The following is a 19,537-nucleotide window of genomic DNA, read 5'->3' as shown; positions in this document are numbered from 1 at the left end:
TCTTACTTCCTTTCCTCGTCATCCGCTTCATCCTTCCTCCTCGTCCCCTTTTTTTTGACTGTTCTGCTTCACATTTTTCCCCTCGCCCTGCAGAATGACCCCCTCCAAATACTACTGACCCAACCCAAAATCCCCTCCCCTACCGCCCATCCCTCACCCCTCGCCCTCTCCTCCTTTACCTCTCATTAACCGCTCATCACTCACTTTCTCCACTTCTCCTTCATGCACACACAAATGCACAAGAGGCTGGGGGAGTGTATTTAACACTCAAGGCCTTCTGCCACCTGATCCAAAGCGCCTCGCACCACAATGCAAATTGATTAGAGGGGATATTATTGACTGCGAGCTCCGTCAGCAAACAAACAAACCGAAAGAAAATAAAATGGTTTGGCTCACCGCTCTCACACTGAAAAGCAGAGAGAGACAAAACAAGCAACTGTGTGTGTTCTGAAAGCTTCTCTATGCAGCGCTGCTACTCTGATCAAAGTGTCTGTAATGTGAGTTTCTGTAATGTGTCTTTATTTAAGTCCCATTAAGAGTTTCATCCCCAGTGGAGCTTTGAAGGATGAAAGGAGGACGGGGATATTAGCAAATATGAAGGGGTGGAGGATCAGAGCAGACAGCTGCTAAAACTCATTCATATCAGTGACAAAAGGCTAATTCAGTCTTCAAATATAGTTCAAAGTAAACATAAATGTGTATGAGTATTTGTGTTTTGTTTGATTGTGAAGCCTCTTTGTAGCTGGCTTATAAAGTAATACTGTTACTGTTTTTATTATTAAAGGTGCACTATGTAGTTTTGGGGAAGCCATTTTAATAAGAAGAGAAAGATCTTCATTGACTGATTTCTTTTATGTCCAAACAAACTAAATAAACAAACTGTCCTTAAAGGACTACACAATTTCGTGCTGTTTTACTTTGTTTATATGTGGCGGACCCTGCCACCTTTCTAGCTTCAAACAGTGTTCTGGGGACCTTATTTTCCTCTGAGGACAGACTGTTTATTCACTTATGGACAAAATAAATATTTCTGAGTTTGTATTATTACCTCATTAATTTTGGAGATATTAAAAGTCTGTGTCCAAAACTACATAGTGCTCCTTTAATAGTAGTAGTAGTGTTGTTAAATGTATTGTCTTTTTAAGTCTTTTTACTCTCCCTTGCACGTTGATATAAGAATAAAATAGCACACAGTGAGCTTGTGTGTGTGTGCGTGCGTGCGTGCGTGCGTGCGTGCGCGTGTGTGCGTGCGATGCAGGTTTTTTGGGGGCCATTATGTGCAGTTTGGTGTCTGTCTGTGATGTTTTTTTGGGCATGACCTCACCCACCGAGGAGTGCTCGCGCGTCTCTAATCTCTTTTAGATGGGATGCCTCACTTTCCCATCATGCGTTCTCTGCTCGTGGCCCCTGGGTAATAAACCTAATGGTCTAAACTTCTACTACATCTCAACGCCTGTTTCTCCCCAAAAACTATGCGCTTTATGTCCTCTCGAACTTCGTTACGCTGGGCCAGAAAGGAATGATTTCACGGGAAAATGTATATATCGGCTTTGATTTTTGTCTACTTTCTCGCAATATGGGCCCGCTTTAGTGGAATAAAAATTGATTTTTTTAAGCTTTTTTGTGCATTAGCTTTTAAATTTGAAATTGTATTTGCAGAACCTGTTTGTGATCAATGGGAGAAATCAAGATTTATAGCTGTGATGTAATATAAGAGGAACAGTAAGATCTGGCTGCCTGAGACGGCTATTACATCCTGTATTTGGACGTTGTCTGTGCAGTATCTATCTATCTATCTATCTATCTATCTATCTATCTATCTATCTATCTATCTATCTATCTATCTATCTATCTATCTATCTATCTTATTATCTATTTATATATCTATCTTATTATCTATTTATATATCTATCTTATTATCTATTTATATATCTATCTGTCAGTGTTATTGTCTTGTTCCTTCTTCACCTATTTGTCTCTTATTTGTCTGCTCCAAACTCACAACTTTACCTTTAATGGCTAAAGAGATAAAAGCAGCAAATCCATTTCCTCTCATCTCCTCCTAATTACTCCTCCTCATCATCATCTTCATCACCTGCCTCTTTATTTCTATGAAAGCCTCCTTAATGACTGGGTTTCATGTCCTGTCTCCAACTTCATGGAGAGCTTCCTTGAAGACCAGCAAGTGGCCTTTCATAAACACACATACAGATACTGTAAACAGCCACACACACACACACACACACACACACACACGCCCACACACACACACACACACACAGGAGACATGTTCCAGACCGTCCATTGTGTGTATCTGCAGCCTTGAAGAATCTTGAGGACTGTCTTAAAAGCATGAAGGGGGCTCTAAGAGGGACACACAAATAAACACACACACTAATGGCCTCACATTAGCAGCCAGTGGCAAGGGAGACAGACACACACACGCACAGACACTTCACAGGGTCCTTTCTTCTGGGCAGTCTTCAAGAGGGGAGGACCGTTTCTTTGGGGCCCCTAAAGACTCCCCCCAAAAAAAAAAAAAATCATCTGCGGGCTGTTTTTTTGGGTTTTGTTGGGAAGTCAAGGTCAAAAATCTCAAATTGTGGCCGGGGCACTGCAAGCCCTCACACTAACCCTACAACAACGGCAACAACTTGAGTTAGTGGCTGCTGAAAAAATCTATAGCTGCCAGATGTTTGAGATCAGATAAAGTGGCTCTCCACGCTGATCTATGGGGTTATTTTACGGCGAATTCTTTTGAATGGTTTAATTCCTCGTTTGGTACAAAACACAATCGCTTTTGATGAATTCTTCAAATACCAAGCGACAAATATGAGGCGTCTTTCTTCAAAGAGTCAAGGGCCTTCGGTATCTTAAATAAGGATGCCTTGAACTACTTTTGTTTAGAAATTGGCATTGAGTGGTAAATAATGAAAATCAGTATTGATGTGTTAAAAGTACTTCACCATAATTACTTCTGCATTCTTTCTAATACAATCCAACAAGGGTGAAAAACAAACTCTAATGCAAGTTCTCAGTTGAACCATCTGTGTGCAGTGACATCCTTCAACGTTGCCCATTCCCAGTGCGTCCAGTCCTGCATGATTGGCTGATTGGCTGTGAGACTGATTTGTTTTGAACATGTAAGTGATTTTATTGTATTATTTTTGGGGGCGTATTTATGAATCAACAACAACACACCAGTCCAATGGATGACAAGTTAAAGTGAGAACAATAATTTCCAACATGATCCCTGGATGTTTAAGGAAATAATTGAAACATAAAATTTCACAGCACAATCTAAAACTAAAACAAAAAAAAACACTTTCAAACAACAAAGCAAAGATTATTACCCAATATAAAATTAAATGTATGATCTGTGACCTTATTTCATGTACATAAAGTTAGTTAAATTTAGCTTTAACACTGAAACCTTCATTGTTTATACCCATTCAGGTTTTACCACTGGCATTTCTGGCTGTGCCTAGTCAAATCATGCCACATTGATTTGTGTTTCCATTACCATTTAAAGCACGCCGAGGGGTGCTGGGCCAAGCCCGAGAGTGGGGCCAAAGTGCAGCCAACCCACCTCCAAGTGGGCAGTGGTGATGTCTCACAACCACACCCAACCCCGAGCTGACGTGCAGCAGTTGCTTCTGTTGTCATGGAAATAAAAATCACTGCCACGCTGGGCGGACGTGCCGCGTCAAACCGAGTCAAGCCGAGCCAGCACGTGTGTGCAATAGATTTAAACTATTTGTTGGAGTGTTTATCACATAACACACTTTGTTCATGGGCACTACACAAACACAATGGAGACTCAGAGGGGTCAAAATCTTTGCAAGGTACCTTAAAGATTACTGGAACTCTTACAGTGAGTTCATAATGAACTCAAAGCTAATTCTAGAGGCAGCGCGATTGCATATAAAGCCAAAAAGGAAAATTTGCGGTGCAAGTTGAAAGTGTTTTAACTCGGGCACGAGAGTAATTATCCCAGGGCTTTATATATCTGCTTCATAAACATACAGACACATGAGGAAATATGAGGCAGACTCTGAAGAAATAACAGCAAGAGCTGGTGAGTTCTGAGTTTAGTCAGAGGCACAGTTTGCGTTGGTTCAGGGGGCTCACTGAAAAAAAGTCAAAAAATGCATGTAGGGTTTCAAATATACACGGAGCTAATAATTTAATGTGATCAATAATAATAAAAAAAATAACTAAGTGTGTGACTGTGACAGCAGAAACTCTAGATGACAACGAATTAAGCTTTTGGCTTTTGAAATAAATATTTTTGTTAGACAGCTCTGATGGAGCTCAGGATTTATCAGGAAGATGGCTGCTTTATTCAGAACATCAATTAACATTGTCCTCAATTATAACTAATCCAGTCCTTTTTACCAGTTAACAGTCCTACAAGTTGTATGGCCACCAACCACCCCAACCTCCTCCATGCAACTCCAGCGCAGATGTTTCATTCAGTCAAAGAAACATGGTGCAGGCATGAAACACAGACATGCTGAGAGTCATAAAAAAAATTCGAATTTGGTGTTCATGTACACGAATCATGTAGATTTTATGACGTGATAAGCTCACAAACTGCTGTGATGCCATGTTGGATCATTTCAAAAAAAGAAAATACAATAGTGTAGTGGTAAGAGTGAGGCAGTCATTGTTTATCTCTGTTTAGTATCAAAAGGAAGAATCCCTTTAAATCCCTCTGAAAATCTCCACTCTCCACCCTCTGAATGTTTTCCTGTCGTGCTTCACACTTCTTACCTCTCTCCACAGTTCTGTGTATCACAGAGCCTTAGAAAGACATGAATACATCAGGTTCACTTCAGCGTTGAGGCTCACGTATGTTCACTGCCACTTTAAACAGACATATTCACTGTAGTGCATTTTTACAGCAACATGACGAATACCATCGAAATGACAAATGCCAGTGATGGATTTCTTTCAGGATAATCGGTTGACCTGTTTCTACGATAACAGACGCATCCTCTAATGACAAAGACCTGCTGAGAGATGTGAGAGAGTGAGGGTAAATTACACTCCCTGCTCTTCTCACTCACCGCAGGCAGCTTCTGTAACTACCGTCAATATGTTCTGAATCCGCTGGTTATATGAAAGACAGCGAACTTCTCCTTTTTTAACTGCTCAGGATCGTTACCTTTTCCAGCTGCTATTATCAAAAATATCCAAGATATACTGTTGTCCACTTCCTTTGGTGAAAAAATCAAATATTTACAATTTACGTCGCAACTTTTTCTCTGTTTTTGTGTCTCCCACTGTCTGTGTATGCAAGTGTTGGCGTGTGTGCTTGCATGGCGGCAGCCCGCTAGGCTGAGACTGCTGTTGGTGATGGGGGACATTGATTTTTTTTTCTCCCCCCCCTGTTTTCTCTGGGATTTTGACAGAATCATAGCACCATGGAAACAAAGAAACTGCTTTGTGACAGAGGAAAACCTTTCATTTCAGCCGGAGTGAATGGCGGCTTGCCGCTGATAACAGCGTGGGTAATCACACGCACACGCACACACTTACAGAAACACGCTGACACACACATACACCCACACGCCCATGTAAGGAACCGCAAAGCACTCACGTATAAGGTTAAAGTATGATTGTTGCACGTGATTGTGAAAATAAACAACTCAAAGGTCCCTTTTCACTAAGCTGCAGCTCAGACACACAATCACAGTCATTATCAGCCGCTGCAGGAGTAGATGTCAGTCGAAGGGTTATTTCTTACTTTGTGTCACAAATAATACAGATGCATAGTGTTTTTTTTTTATATTTATAGATATTGATCTCATGTATCACAAGTGATGCTCATTTCGTAGGCTAATTCAGAACTTAGAAGAAGTTAAAGGCACCGTTCTTCACGGCTGCAGTATTTAATTGAGCCTTTTTTGCTGCGATATTTATTTGGCTGACTGCAGAAAGTGTCTCTAGTCACTCATAATATTTCTGATCTTTTACCGTCCTTTACAAATTTGGCATTTAGTAACGAGTAAAGTTGCACTGTGTAGTTTTGAGGGAGAAATTCTAATCAGACGAGAAAAGTCTTCATTGATTGATTTTCGTTCCTTAACAAACAAAATTAACTCTCTTTGTTTTCATGACTGAATAAATATATATCTGGCGGACCCTGCCACCTTTTCGAGCTTCAAACAGTGCTCTGGTGACCTTATTTTCCTCTGAGAACAGCTTGTTTATTCGGTTATGGAAAAAATAAATATCTCTCAGTTCATTAATATCGTAAATATTACATTTCTGAGGTTGAATTTCTTTTCCAAAACTACACAGTGCACCTTCAAATCAAAGAGTTCGACTCACTGGCTAAAAACGATGTGTGTGTGTGTGTGTTCTTCTGGTCACTCCTGAAAATATAGGCGTGTTTTCTTGCTGTATTTAGGAGCATAACTGATGTACACAAAACTTATCATCTGGTGTTTTGCCCCACACAAAATGTGTCAGTTAATTTGAGAGTGGCTTGTTTTTTTCAAGCAAGAGCTCAATCAGCTACCTGCTTTAAAACATCATTGTACTGAGTTCCTTGGGACAGTTTTGCAGCATCCTTTAAAGCTAACCGTAATCCAACAAAGCATCTGGAAAAACAACATCCTAATAGATAGCATGCGCTACGAACAGTGAAAGTCCAGAGTCAGATTGCTCTTCATTAAACGATTTGACCCCAAAATATTAGATTTCAGAGATTCTATTGCATTTAGCATCTTTTCTATCATTATTGAGATGACGAGGGATCAAATCGATTCTGTGTCAAATTAACTTGAAGAACACCAGACTGCCAGGCTTTCGTGTGTGCTTGTGTGTGCAAGCGGGTGTGTGTGAGTGTGCGTGTGTGTGCATGTTTCCAGATGTGTTTAGGTGCACTTAAATGAAATTAATGTCTATGTGCAGGCATGTGTGTCTTCATACACAGTTTACTGTGATTGTGCAGTGTGTGTGTGTGTGTGTGTGTGTGTGTGTGCTTTCATGCGTGTGAGCGTGCATGGGTGCGTGTGCTTCAGCATGCTGACTTTGTCTCTATTGAGCTGTTGGTGTAATCTGAACAGCTCTACTGAGAGGCTCCTAACGTGAACCAGAACAGACGGACAGCGGTCAGTGGTCACTGAGAACGGACAGTTAAAGGGACAATCTGTTCTAAAACATAACTCACTCAGGAAGCTCATTGGTCAGAAGGGGCCTCTACCATCAGGCTGCCTCTGGAGAGAAGCTTTCGAGCTCCCCCGTTACTCCACCTCAGCGATGGTCACACAGCTGTCACCAGAATGAGATGTTGGCAGTGATATATTCACATTTTTTCATGTCAAAGGCTACCGTACCATATTGACATTTCTACATTACGTGTGATATCACCCTCACATTACATGTGTGTCAGCTGACTTTTCGTTTTGGAATGTGGAGGGGACGGTGGTGGAGTTACCGAGACGAAGGCTGTCAAGCCAATGACCGCAGTTCAATACTGGGTTTCAACATTTGTAAATGTTACACTACCGCATATCTTTAAGGCGACCTTGTGACATCTCCAGCCGTGTTTGTGGCGACAAAAGCAGGTATTTTAAGTCATAACCTGGTCCTAACTAAGTGGTTGTTGTGCCTAAACCTGACCGATCATAAGCACAGTGTTGTCACAACATGAAATTAAAAACTGAACCCAAAGAAACGTAAAGTTTTCTGTGGTTTGCAGAAACTGGCCAACATTTACTCCGGCGACTGGGTTGGCAAATTCATGTTTATTCTAAATCAGTTTTGCAGCCATACATTTTGTCTTGCGTGATGTACCTTAAATAACAAGTAACTATTCAGCCAGCAAGCCATGAGACGATTATGGAGTTTTGTTAGCCTACTTGGCATCATTTCAAGGCACAAAGCCTCACAATTTTATTTGTGTAAATCATTTTGAGATCTCAATATCACTGCCACTTCAGTTGAATTTGTAACAGGTTTGTGTCACTGTTCAAAATAGGACCCAAATGCAGACAAACAAGCGGGCAGGTTGAAAACAACAAAAAGCGAGCTTTCATGATCTAAGCTGTAATCCACAGTCCAAAATCCAAAAGACAAAGTCCAAGCAACACAAAGGCAGGCAACTGAAAGTCCAAGGGGGGAAAAAATACAAAAACTAAATGACAGACAAACCAGAAAACCACGAGGAACAAATCAAGAACACAGGGAACACACAAGGACCGGGGAACAGGCACAGGAGCACAGGTGATGCAGGGACGAAAACAGACAACCCAACAAAGAGTGACAAGGCGATGAAGTGCAGGTGGAGAGACACTGGGAACAGGGTAGTGATAACAGGGTGAGTGTGAGACAGCTGTGTGTGGGGGGGGGGGGAACACAGGAGGGAAACAAAGACCACTGAGAACACAGGTGAACAGGAAGTAGAAAGTGACCCACAAGACACAAGAGAATATAAAACAAGACATCAACAAACCAGAAACACCCAAACCATTACAGTTTGCATACAAAACAGTAAAAAAGAAAAACTAGGCAAGAGAAAATGTTACATTCCTAACAAGTTTTTTTTGGTGGTAAATTCCAACGAGTTGCCTTTCAGAAAACACAAGGGTCATGGCTGTAATCAAAAGGGTTTAAGGACAGTAAATGGCTTAATTTGGTTTGTGAGTCCAGTTTCTGATGTGTGGTGCACTCTCTTCTTTAAGCACACTCTCACTGTGTTTACTAAAACCCACTCACTGTCGGAGCATCGGATACACTACTGATCGCACGTGGTAGCTGCTGTCCGTGTGCATATCAAATGCAGTTTAACCCATAAAATGTGTGAAAATCTGTTATACATTCCAGTTAATTGAGACATCTTGAATCCACTATGCGAGATAAATTCTCCATGCACATGATTTAATATACCTCAGAATTTGATGGTGAATTGTGGCTTCATCCTGAGTGAAGGTCTGGACAGCATTTGGTGTTTTGATGTGCATTCGCTGCATCTCTCTGTCCTGGCCTTTTTCGAGGATGACTTGTCTCATCTGAAGCCACTCTCAGCTAAATGTCCCATCTGGTAACATTTCCACGTTTCTCCGCCTTAAATCAATAGCAATAATTTTCCTAAGACCCCGATGCGCGCACACACACACACAAGGACACACGCATGGGTCCGCTTCTCTTTGTTTCAGCTGCCATTTAATTTGATTGCCATTTGTGTGGATCTCCGTCCTTTGAGCAATTGGCTTTAAATGCGCACTTCATTTTGAAACGGGGGGATATGCCGTTCCTCGATGCGCGCTGCATATCCTTCTCATATTCTCATCGCTCGATTGGATTCTTTGATTGTTTCCCTGCCAATATTGTTGATTTGTGGTTCATTTTTTGAGCGTTGTGGCTTCTCTACAAATCCATACACCGACATGATACTGCGGATGCATACGGGAGCAGACACACACGTGCATCGTTCTCCATTTTAGCTCGCTCCTGCTGCAGGTCGGGCTGTGTGATGGCCGACGCTCTGCTCCGAGGTGCAACAACGCATCGATGCGGCTTCCTCGAACACGCGTGTGAACACACAAGAATAAAACACACACGATTACACACACACATTCTTTTTTTCGCTCTCTCACACACATGCAAACACACTCGGCTGCGGCGCGCTGTGATTGATTCCGGATCGGTGGAGCCGAGGTAACGGTGAGTGATGCTTCGTTATTAATGTATCCAAATGAGATAATTACTCAGCCCTTCTGCTCCTCCGCTGGTCAGCCAGTTAGTTAAACACGCGTCGGGGATTATGATGTCAGCCAGATTAAATGATCAATTATGTGCACACGGCAGAGTGCATGCTCCCTCTCCCTCTCTCTGAAAGCACACACATAAATACACAGATACAAACACAAGCAGGATATTGAGCGTGTGTGGTGTGTGTGTGTGTGTGTGTGTGTACTGTATGTGTGCGCGTTGGTCAGTGGTCGGTTGGTTGGGGGCCCTGGCTTTTGACCTTGAGCTCAGGGGTCAGGCAGCAGACGGCCGGCCAGCTGGACATTTCCATCTCAAAGACCCCGGAGGACCCCTCAGCTCTCTCTTGCTTACACACACACACATACACACACACTACCTCGAAGATCCCCTCCCTCCTTTTACTTGTATCTCATTTTCTCCTGCTGTGGATGGTTGGATGGTTTATGAGTGCGGAGAAGCTGCAGCCATTCATTTCTCCCTAACTGGGGGTCTAATGGAGAGGTCTACGCTGGAAACCTGAGCTCTCACTGAGTAATGAGCCGCCCTTTACTGTCCAGTGTGTGCGTCTGTGTGTGCTTTTCCTGTGTGTGCGTGCACTGCCCAGCCGGCTCTGTGCGGCCAGGCTCTGACCCTGTAAATGATGTCTCTCCTCCCCTCATCCACAGTGGCTCTTTACTGCTAATAACCTCTGATCAGATCTTAGATGGCAGAGCCCTCCGCTGGGCCTGGACTACCTCCAGCCCAACAGCCTGCTAATACGCTCCAATCAACCGTGGGCTTCTCTATTGGAAGGTTGATACGCAGGGATCTTCGGCGGGGGACGGGTCACGCCCAGCGCCTCCCCGCGTCGTAGCCCCAACCAAAGCCCCGCCGACTACCTTTGCCATCTCTGAAGAAGGAGCGGAGGAGCTGGGAGGCAGTGGTGTGTATGGGGGAGGGAAAGGGAGCCAGCCACTTCTCCACAGTCTAATGTAGTTAAGGCAGGGCCGATCAGTCATCCCGACCAATACTAACCATGTCGCTGGGCCTCTCCGCCCATCTTCTCCACACAGGAGCCACAGAGAGCAGCACTGTACATTTACCTGCAATTAGATTTGCCCGAGTATCCTGCTGGGAGTGATGGAGGCCCCTCAGACCCAGAGATGGCAACAACTCTTGCTCTTTGTGTGTGCGTACGCTTGTGTGTGTACGTGTTTCATACATATGTACATGTACAGAGTGTATACGCTAATTGTATTTGCTTATTTTTTTGCTTATTTTTTTGCCTGTGCGTGCATTCCTGTGAGGTAAACAAGTGTTCCCATAAATGTAACGTAAAGCTTATGGAGTTTGGAATGTGTATGCACTGTATGAGCCCTCGTGTGCGTGTGTGTGTGTGTGTGTGTGTGTGTGTGTGTGTGTGTGTGTGTGTGTGTGTGTGTGCAGTAGTGTTTGCCTGGCCCTTTGGAAAGGTGGTGGATGGATAATGATTTAACCACTGAAGATTAGTGATCAGATGAATACAATGGAGAGGCTGATAGCTGCCTCTGTCTGTTTGCTCTGTCCCTACTGGGAACAAGGCAGATCACACACACACACACACAGACACACACAGACACACACACACACAGAGAGTTACGTTTGTTAAATCCCCTGTCGCCGAACTCATTGCTAAACTCAATGTAAGCATGCACACGACACAGGAGCACCTTAACTAGAGTGCGAGGGTGTGTGTGTGTGTGTGTGTGTGTGTGTGTGTGTGTGTGTGTGTGTGTGCACTGCTACGATCGACTGTGTGAACCTGCTCTCTGTAAACACGTCTGCAGTTTCGGAGGGAGGCTCGTCAGAATGCACACACACAGATTCCATTCCCTCGTCCCTGAACCTCCTCCCCTACCTCCCACTCTCCCTCCTCCTCCCCTCCCTCTCCTTTCGTCTCCCCTCTCCTCTCCTTTCTTCTCCAATTGCTCCTTTCTTCACCTTCTCTCCTTCTCCCCCCCCCCCCCACCACCACCACCGCCGAAACACACACACACACACACAGGTTTCTCTGTGATTTACAGCTCCCGGCCCCTCCCCACACCTCGGCAGCACATTAAGAGCATTTAAACTGTGGCCGTTACTAAACAGGGGTCTTTATGGAGCCGGTCTACACATCTAAAGCCCATTACAGCTACATCAAAGCGGGATAACAATGACTAATGAACAATAGATATCATGAGAGACTGTGCCAAATCAGTATGCACTGTTACCGAGAGGGTGTGTGTGTACGTGTGTGAGGGGCAATCATAGCTCCATTCATTTTTTTTTCTCTCATAAAATGTGTGTGTGCAAACCTACAGCAGGCCTGAATTTTCCAGCATGTGTGTGTCTGTGAACACACGTTTCTATCCACACACCACAAACTGCATACAGTCCAGTATTGGATTAAGACAGTGGGTTCCAGACACCATCATAACACCCCTCAACTCCAGCAGCCAGCTCCAGCACTGCACTCTACCTGTTGACCTAAACAGGACCACCCTCATTCAGTCGTTCCCTGCCGAGGCTTTGAGCCTACTATCTGTGCGCGGAGGTATTTTGAAGGCTTTGCCCTGCCCTGCACTGCAGCGCTGAATGGAGAAGGTGGAAGTGGCGTCCGTAATCCCATAATGGCAGGTACATGATGACAGGGGGAACCCGTGTAATCCTCTTTTAGATGCAGCTATCATTGTCCTTAACCCAGCCACTTTCCCTACTAATCCCTCCACCTGCCCCCCACCACCACAACCCCCAAATACACACACACACACACACACCAAAAAGCAAAGACATTACTGTACTCATGTCATACCTGATTAATTGCGATTAAAGGAAAAATTCACCCCAAAATGAAAATTTAGTCATCATCTGCTCACCCTCATGCCGATGGAAAGTCGGGTGAAACATTTCTCGAGCTTCAGATGGGATGCATGCTTAGCTTTTAGCTTAGCAGCTACAGTGAAGATTTCAGCTTGAAAAAGGTTGTAAATAATGTCTTCTCTATTCAATTTGGGATCTCGGGGCTTGTTTGGAGCCATTTTATGTTTTTTTCCTGTTGTCGTTTAAACATTTTAAAACAAGTCTCCATCCGCTTCACTCGTTTCGGAGAATGCTGCAACACTGTTTTGCTGTGAAGCTCCATTTCACCTGACTTTCCGTCAGGATTGAGGGTGATTAGATAATGGTCACATTTTCATCTTTGGGCGACTTATCCTTTAATGAGCTACATAAATATAAAACTAAATACACCAATCATCCAACTCATCCACAGACACTGACTGGAGTTCTAATCAAGCTTTACACAGACAGTGCTGGAGCCACGTGCCTCCAAAAAATGGGATCAGTTCATTTCATGTCCTCAGAAACTGCATGGTCAGGTGAGACACACAGGCACGTTCAGGGTCAATGCTAATACTTTAAGAGCCAAAGAGACCAATAGGCGATGCTGAATCACAAACTGACAATCACTGTAATTCCATTTCCTGCTAAAATAAAATCCAAATATAAGTTTTGAAAAATGTCCTCTGGTGTCATCACACCACCTCCGCTGTGGGTCATTATTTTGAAAAATATATTGGCAACTCCATCAGCGATCTTTCCTCTGATTGGCTGAAGTGAAAATCTAATTTCAAATGAATGTTCGTTCTCTGATGGTTGAAAATATTTTCGTTTACCATTAAAATCTGGCAAGAAAATTCATCAAAAACTGTCTGTGTGTGTCTAGAAAGTGTTGACGGAACAAAGAGAAATTAAAGGAAAGTTTCAGCTGTGAATATTTAAAGTTGTAAAGGTGAAGGAAGGTTATAGAAACAGACACCATCGTCAGTAAAGTCTCTTTCCTTCTCACATACATACACACCAACACTCACAGTTTCACACACACACATGCTAGCAGAGACCTATGGTAAGCCACTCACAGCCACACACGCACACAAAGGAGAGGACAGTCTCTTGTTGACATAAAATATATAATCCTTCCCTTTTCCTCGATATAGATTTTCAGGCACAAGTAAAGGACAGCAATCCTTGACCTAACCACTGAGCGCCTTGTTAAATCTTCACACACACTGTGCGCCGCGCACACATCACTTTGAACAGGTGGACAGTTATTAAATAAGGTACCTACTATAGTGTAAGTGGCTGAGAGGATCTTAACTGATCAAGAGGGACCCTCGTGGTCAAAGAGTTATTAAAGTTTAAACAGGGATATCCACACAGTCTAATTGGACACTATACACCACTGACTGTACATGTGTCACACATCAGGAGCCCCTTTTGTTTGTTTTAGAAGTAGCTTCCATAAAATGTCGCCACTCTTTGTATCTTTGGTATGTAAAGTTAAAGGTGCACTGTGTAGTATTAGGGGGATACATTTTAATCAGAAGAGAAAGATCTTTATTTTTATGTCTGAACAAACAAGATAAATAAACTCTCTTTGCTTCCATGACTGAATAAACTGAATAAACAAACTGACTTGAAAGGACGACACAGTTTCATACTGTTTTACTTTGTTCATATGTGGCGGACCCTGCCACCTTTCTAACTTCAAACAGTGTGCTGGGAACTTTATTTTCCTCTTAAATACATATTTCTGAGTTTGTATTATTACTTTATTAACATTACATTTCTGAGTTTGAATTTCTACAAAGTGTATCTTTAACAATTAAAATACAGATTGAGGTCATTTCTTCAAGTCTGACAACTTGAAATAGAAAAAGCCAGGGGAGGACTGCACCTCGTTGTTTTATTTTGAACTTAGTCAACATATATTTTTGTATTGTATTGTTTGCACTCTGATTGTTTTCCTTTTGCTGTTGTGCCAAATTGAATTTCCCCTATGGGGGATCAATAAATGAACATCTTATCTCATCGTATCTTATGGTTACATATGCATCAAATTCATCTGTCACAACCAAAAAGTCAATGAATTACATGTTAAAACACTACAATAAAAGCTATCCCTACTCTGTATATCTTCATTATGCAAACCTAACAATTAAAAAACAGCTATAAATTATATATGAGGGTCACGTCTGTAGGTCTGGTAATGAGACATATAAACAGAGAAGAGAAAAAGGAGAGTATTGCATCTTATTGTCTCATTTTGAACTTGGCCGACTGAATAGAAGAGGTTGATGGTCAGTAGATAAATATAAGTAGATTTGCATCAATTCATTTGTCACAACCAAAAAGACAAAAAAATTACACGTCAAATCACTAAAATAAAAAGCTCATGAAATGCTCACAAAATGCCCCTCCACCCACTTCATCTTACGCGGTAAATAGATTTAATAATACCTTATTTTTTTTCTAGATTAAAAATCTGCCCCTCTGTGAGCTCGATCTGTGCAAACAAAAGCACCCTCCATTTGTATTTACCTTATAATCCTGTCCCTGGTGTGTACCTGCGAGCGCACTGACCACAGAGCCCTCAGGCCAACGGGTCGCTGACCCTTCACCCCTGACCCCCTCAGCTGGTCAAACTCTAACCCTGGAACAGATGGATAACGGACTCGATGCTTTATCTCCTCCTGACCACACTCTCCTCCTTTTCTTGCCCTCGCTACAGCCTCTCCTTTCACCTCTCGTTGCCCTGCCTCTCTTTTTCCTTCATCTCCCCTGTCGTGCTCCTGATTGCCTAAACTCTCAGACCCCACTCCTGTTGCCACCTATGTGCTCCACTTTCTACCTGTGTGTTTTGCCATCACTCCTCCCCTGTACTGGTGCTCACACATATCTCACCCCCATCGCTTATTTTACATTTAAACATTTTCATTTCCTCTCTGCATCCATCCTCGCCCAGGTGCTTCTCCTCTGCAGTGTGTTTATCAGCTCTGCTGCAGGCTAGATTTTGTGCTTTAGTGAGATTATCAGAACATGACAATCAGACAGAACCACACTGAGACTATCGCTGTGAGTCACATTATACGACCGCTTTAAGTCATAAAGTGATGCTTATTTCACATTATTCAACAGTCAGGGATTTATTTTCAAAACAAGACAAGAGGTGACACTTGTTCTGTGTGCAGAGTTTGAGGTGTGATGTTAAAATAAACAGGTGTAATTAGACTTTTACACATAACCGCCCATGATTTCAGACAAATTAAATCAATTAAAGATTAAATATTAATAGTAGCCTATAAACAGTGTGGTTCTATTTACATGACATACCCTGTGATTGTGTGTGTGGGTTTATCTGAGTGGTAAAATAAAAAAAAAACAATGTGTTTAAGCTCTGAGTCTGACTCAGCCCCAAATCTACATTTTATTTAACCTGCAAAAAGACAAAATGTTAAGTCACATCTTAATAAGAGTGCAGTGGCTGCTTTCCTCGCTGTGTGTGTGTGTGTGTGTGTGTGTGTGTTAATATATGGGATCATTATAAACATTTATGCAGCAAAGGAGCCTCTCGTGCCAAAGGGGCTGACGCTCAGGCGGATCGAACCTTTCGATTGATACTGAAACAATTTGCATACTGATTCTCTTTCAGTGCGCACGGATCCATAACAACACCGGCCAGCTATTCAAATGCGCCTGCATCGAGAAAAGCACGGAGAGAAGCCACGGCACCGGAGCAGGCAAAGAGAGGCTATTCTGTTTCTTTTGCACGGCGGATAATAATTTGCGATTGCCAAACGGAGACGCGTGCAGCGGCTGAAGGATGTTTACCTCGGTCAGGATTTTCTGGGGGACTGTGGCCGCTGGTGGAGGAGAGCTGGAAGCCGGAGGAAGGAGGAGGACGAGGGAAGAGGGTGGGACGGCATGAACGCACACGGAGGGGAAGACGAGCGCATCCTCTGCTCTTTATGTGTTTTTTTTTTTATCGCAACTCGCATGTTGGAGTTAAAGAGTTGTATATGTGCGTTCATGTTCCGAGCTCTGTCGCCGTGCGCGCTGCTGTATGGGAGGCTGTCAAAGACGCATGACAGGATGGGATCCTGCGGTAAAGTCGGGGGGCTGTGTGTGAGTGCGTGTGTGCGCGCGCGTGTGTGTGCTTGTGAGTGTGTGTGTGTGTGTGGCACAGAAGAAGAGGAGTTTAAATGCAGACATTTTGAACCCTGGCACCCTGTTGAGAAGTAAACGTGGACAAAAGAGTGCAAAGAGTCCAAGAAAGTCTGACGCACATCGTCTCTGCACGCACACGCACACACACACACACACACACGCAGACAAACATGCGACACACTTCCAGCCTGTGGTATCTGCATACTGGCTTCAGTTGACGACGAAACAGGTTGTCAGGAGGACAGGGTGCTTAATTAAAGATTCGGCTTCATTAAATACTAAACAGCAGCTTGTAATAAGACAGTGTCGAGCCCGCAGTGGGCAATAATACAGCCCAACGAATTACTGATTGATTTTCTGCATAATGCAGCTCTGTGTATCTGCAGAGGCAGGCTGCGGTGCTTTAAATGCGGGCTTACTTTAAAAACTAAGACACAGGCATTGACATGAACCACTGCTGCTGATGATGATGATGATGATGGTTAATTAATGAAGGGCATCTAGAGATGGAAATGCGCACGCACTTTCAGATCAGTGAAGTCTCTCTGGAGATGTGCGCATGTTGGCTGATTTACATGTAAGGACAACGTGTTTGTCGAGTGTGTTATTAGAGAGCAGCCCCACCCTCTTGTTGTTATCAGAGGGAAAATGGAAACAAGGCTTAAAAAAATAAAAAATAATAATCACTCATTTTGAGGAGACAGTCCTGTTTTAGTGGGAGGCGATAAATATTAAAGTTCATCTCAGAGAACATATGTGCAAATTGCTCTTGTCTCAACCACAGCCAGCCCAGCCATCCTCATAAATACCCCAAAAATATCAGATATATTTACAGCAAGTAACTATAATAATCATCTTAAAGCCTGATGAGTTATTTCCCCAAAATGACAGGAAAAAAGTAGAGAAATTAGGGCGCCAAAAATAAAGCACCAAACTACATTTTCAAACACTCTCACCAGAAAATGATAAAGACGCTTGTCAGCGTCCCTGAATCTGACTAATGCTGCTCATGAAGTGTGTTTCGAGTGAGAAGTCATCCTGGTGTTTGGAGGGCAGCCTGCTCGGTGGGGCTGCAGGGTTTGGCTATCGTTGACACGGTTTTGTTGTCATAATTGGAGTCTCACCAAAGTTACAGGGGCGTAATTGGGCGGCATATGGACACCTTAATGTAAAGTGATGCCTTATTAATCGCACATGAGCGCACGAATCAGAGCAAGTGACGCGGAATAACACACGGGGAAGAGGCAGTTGAGTTACCCCTGAGCAAGGCAGCAGGTCCGGCATCTGCTGCTCGGGCCATGATGGCATTTTTATTAATTAGGGAGACATTTCTGAAAAAAAAGAAAATTCCCTCAATCAATGGAGAGGAGGTTCAAGTAGTTTTATGATTATTATAATTATTATTATTATTCTCGCCTTGAGGTTTACTGCTTCCTCTTATTCTCGTTTTAAATTGCGGATTAAAACTGTAAAAGCTGCAGAAGAAGTTGATCTCTCTTAAGCTCGTCGTGTAATCTTGGCTTGTCGGGTGTTGTCAGTGAGATCTGAATCCTCACCTTATTATTTTTTATTATTATTCATGCTCAATCTTTTTTTTTTTTACTCGCTTTTACAGCTTCAGAATAATTAAACGCATTAAAAAAGACGCCATCTACGCAGCTCTGGTGCTATTTTGAATTATATAAATAGACTTGTGTGTTTTTTTCTTCATGATACGACTGGTAATAAAATCGCCTTATTTAAATAAAATAAATGTAAGACGCATACATTGGGGTAAAACGCCACAGGGAAAGCTCATGTTAAAAAAAACGTATATTTTTTAGGTTTGTTTATTCTAACAAATCAAAGGCCTCAGCCTGAGTTCCTCCAGGAATTATAATGTTATTCAGTATTGATTGGCGCGCTGTGGTGTGTGTTTTCAAGGCCTATACTTCAAATATGCTGTAAAGGCCAGCCACAAACACTGCAATGCACATTTTTTTTTCCCAGAGAGGAATAATTTTATATCTCCCTCGAATATTTTAAACATTCAACACTGACAGTCTTTTTCTTTTTTTTGTGGGGATTAGATGAAGAAAAAAAAATCATAAAATACATTTGCAAAGCGACGATATTTATGGAACTCGAGACTTTAAAAGGTGAAGCCAATAAATTACTTTATGGGTTTCAGAGGGATAAAACAAGAGCGCTGTGATTTATTTCCAAAAGGCTAATTCAGTTTCCCCAAATGCATGCGCCCTTATATCACATGTGCTCATCCGCCATGAACGACCACAGAGGCCAAACTCAAGTAGCCTCATTTATTAAAGAGAAAAAAAAAGTTGAAAGTTTCACCAGATGCCATTTAGCAACGGGGCTTATTCCCTAAACAAGCTGTAATTGTCATTTTTGAACATCTATAACGCTTGCAACGCTGTGTCACTTTGCAAGAGCTGGCGAGATATTGATCCGCGGTCCTCTCTGCGAGGCACTATATTGTTTCTGCTCGGATATGCTGCTGTGGGCTTCACGGGGATGATGCCCCCTGATTAATAATCAGTGTGAAACCTGTAAGTAATTCACACAGTCAGGCTTTCAGGTGCCCATTGTCTGCGTGGCCCTCACTTTTTTTTGCGCGCACAGGCTTGTTTTCTCCACGTCTGGATGAGAATGGAAACGAAAGAACATGTTTGTTTTCTGCATATCTCTCTGCATTCGCTCTGTGAAGCGCTACTTGTTGGTGCGCGCCTCCGTCTCCTTTTTGTGCTAATTGAATTGAAATGTATCCTCTTTCAGTGCAGTGCTCGGAGAAAAACCGCGTCCCCTC

This window comes from Pagrus major, chromosome 4 (genome assembly GCF_040436345.1).
Source record: "Pagrus major chromosome 4, Pma_NU_1.0".
Taxonomy (NCBI): Eukaryota; Metazoa; Chordata; class Actinopteri; order Spariformes; family Sparidae; genus Pagrus; species Pagrus major.
This window is presented reverse-complemented; position numbering follows the sequence as displayed.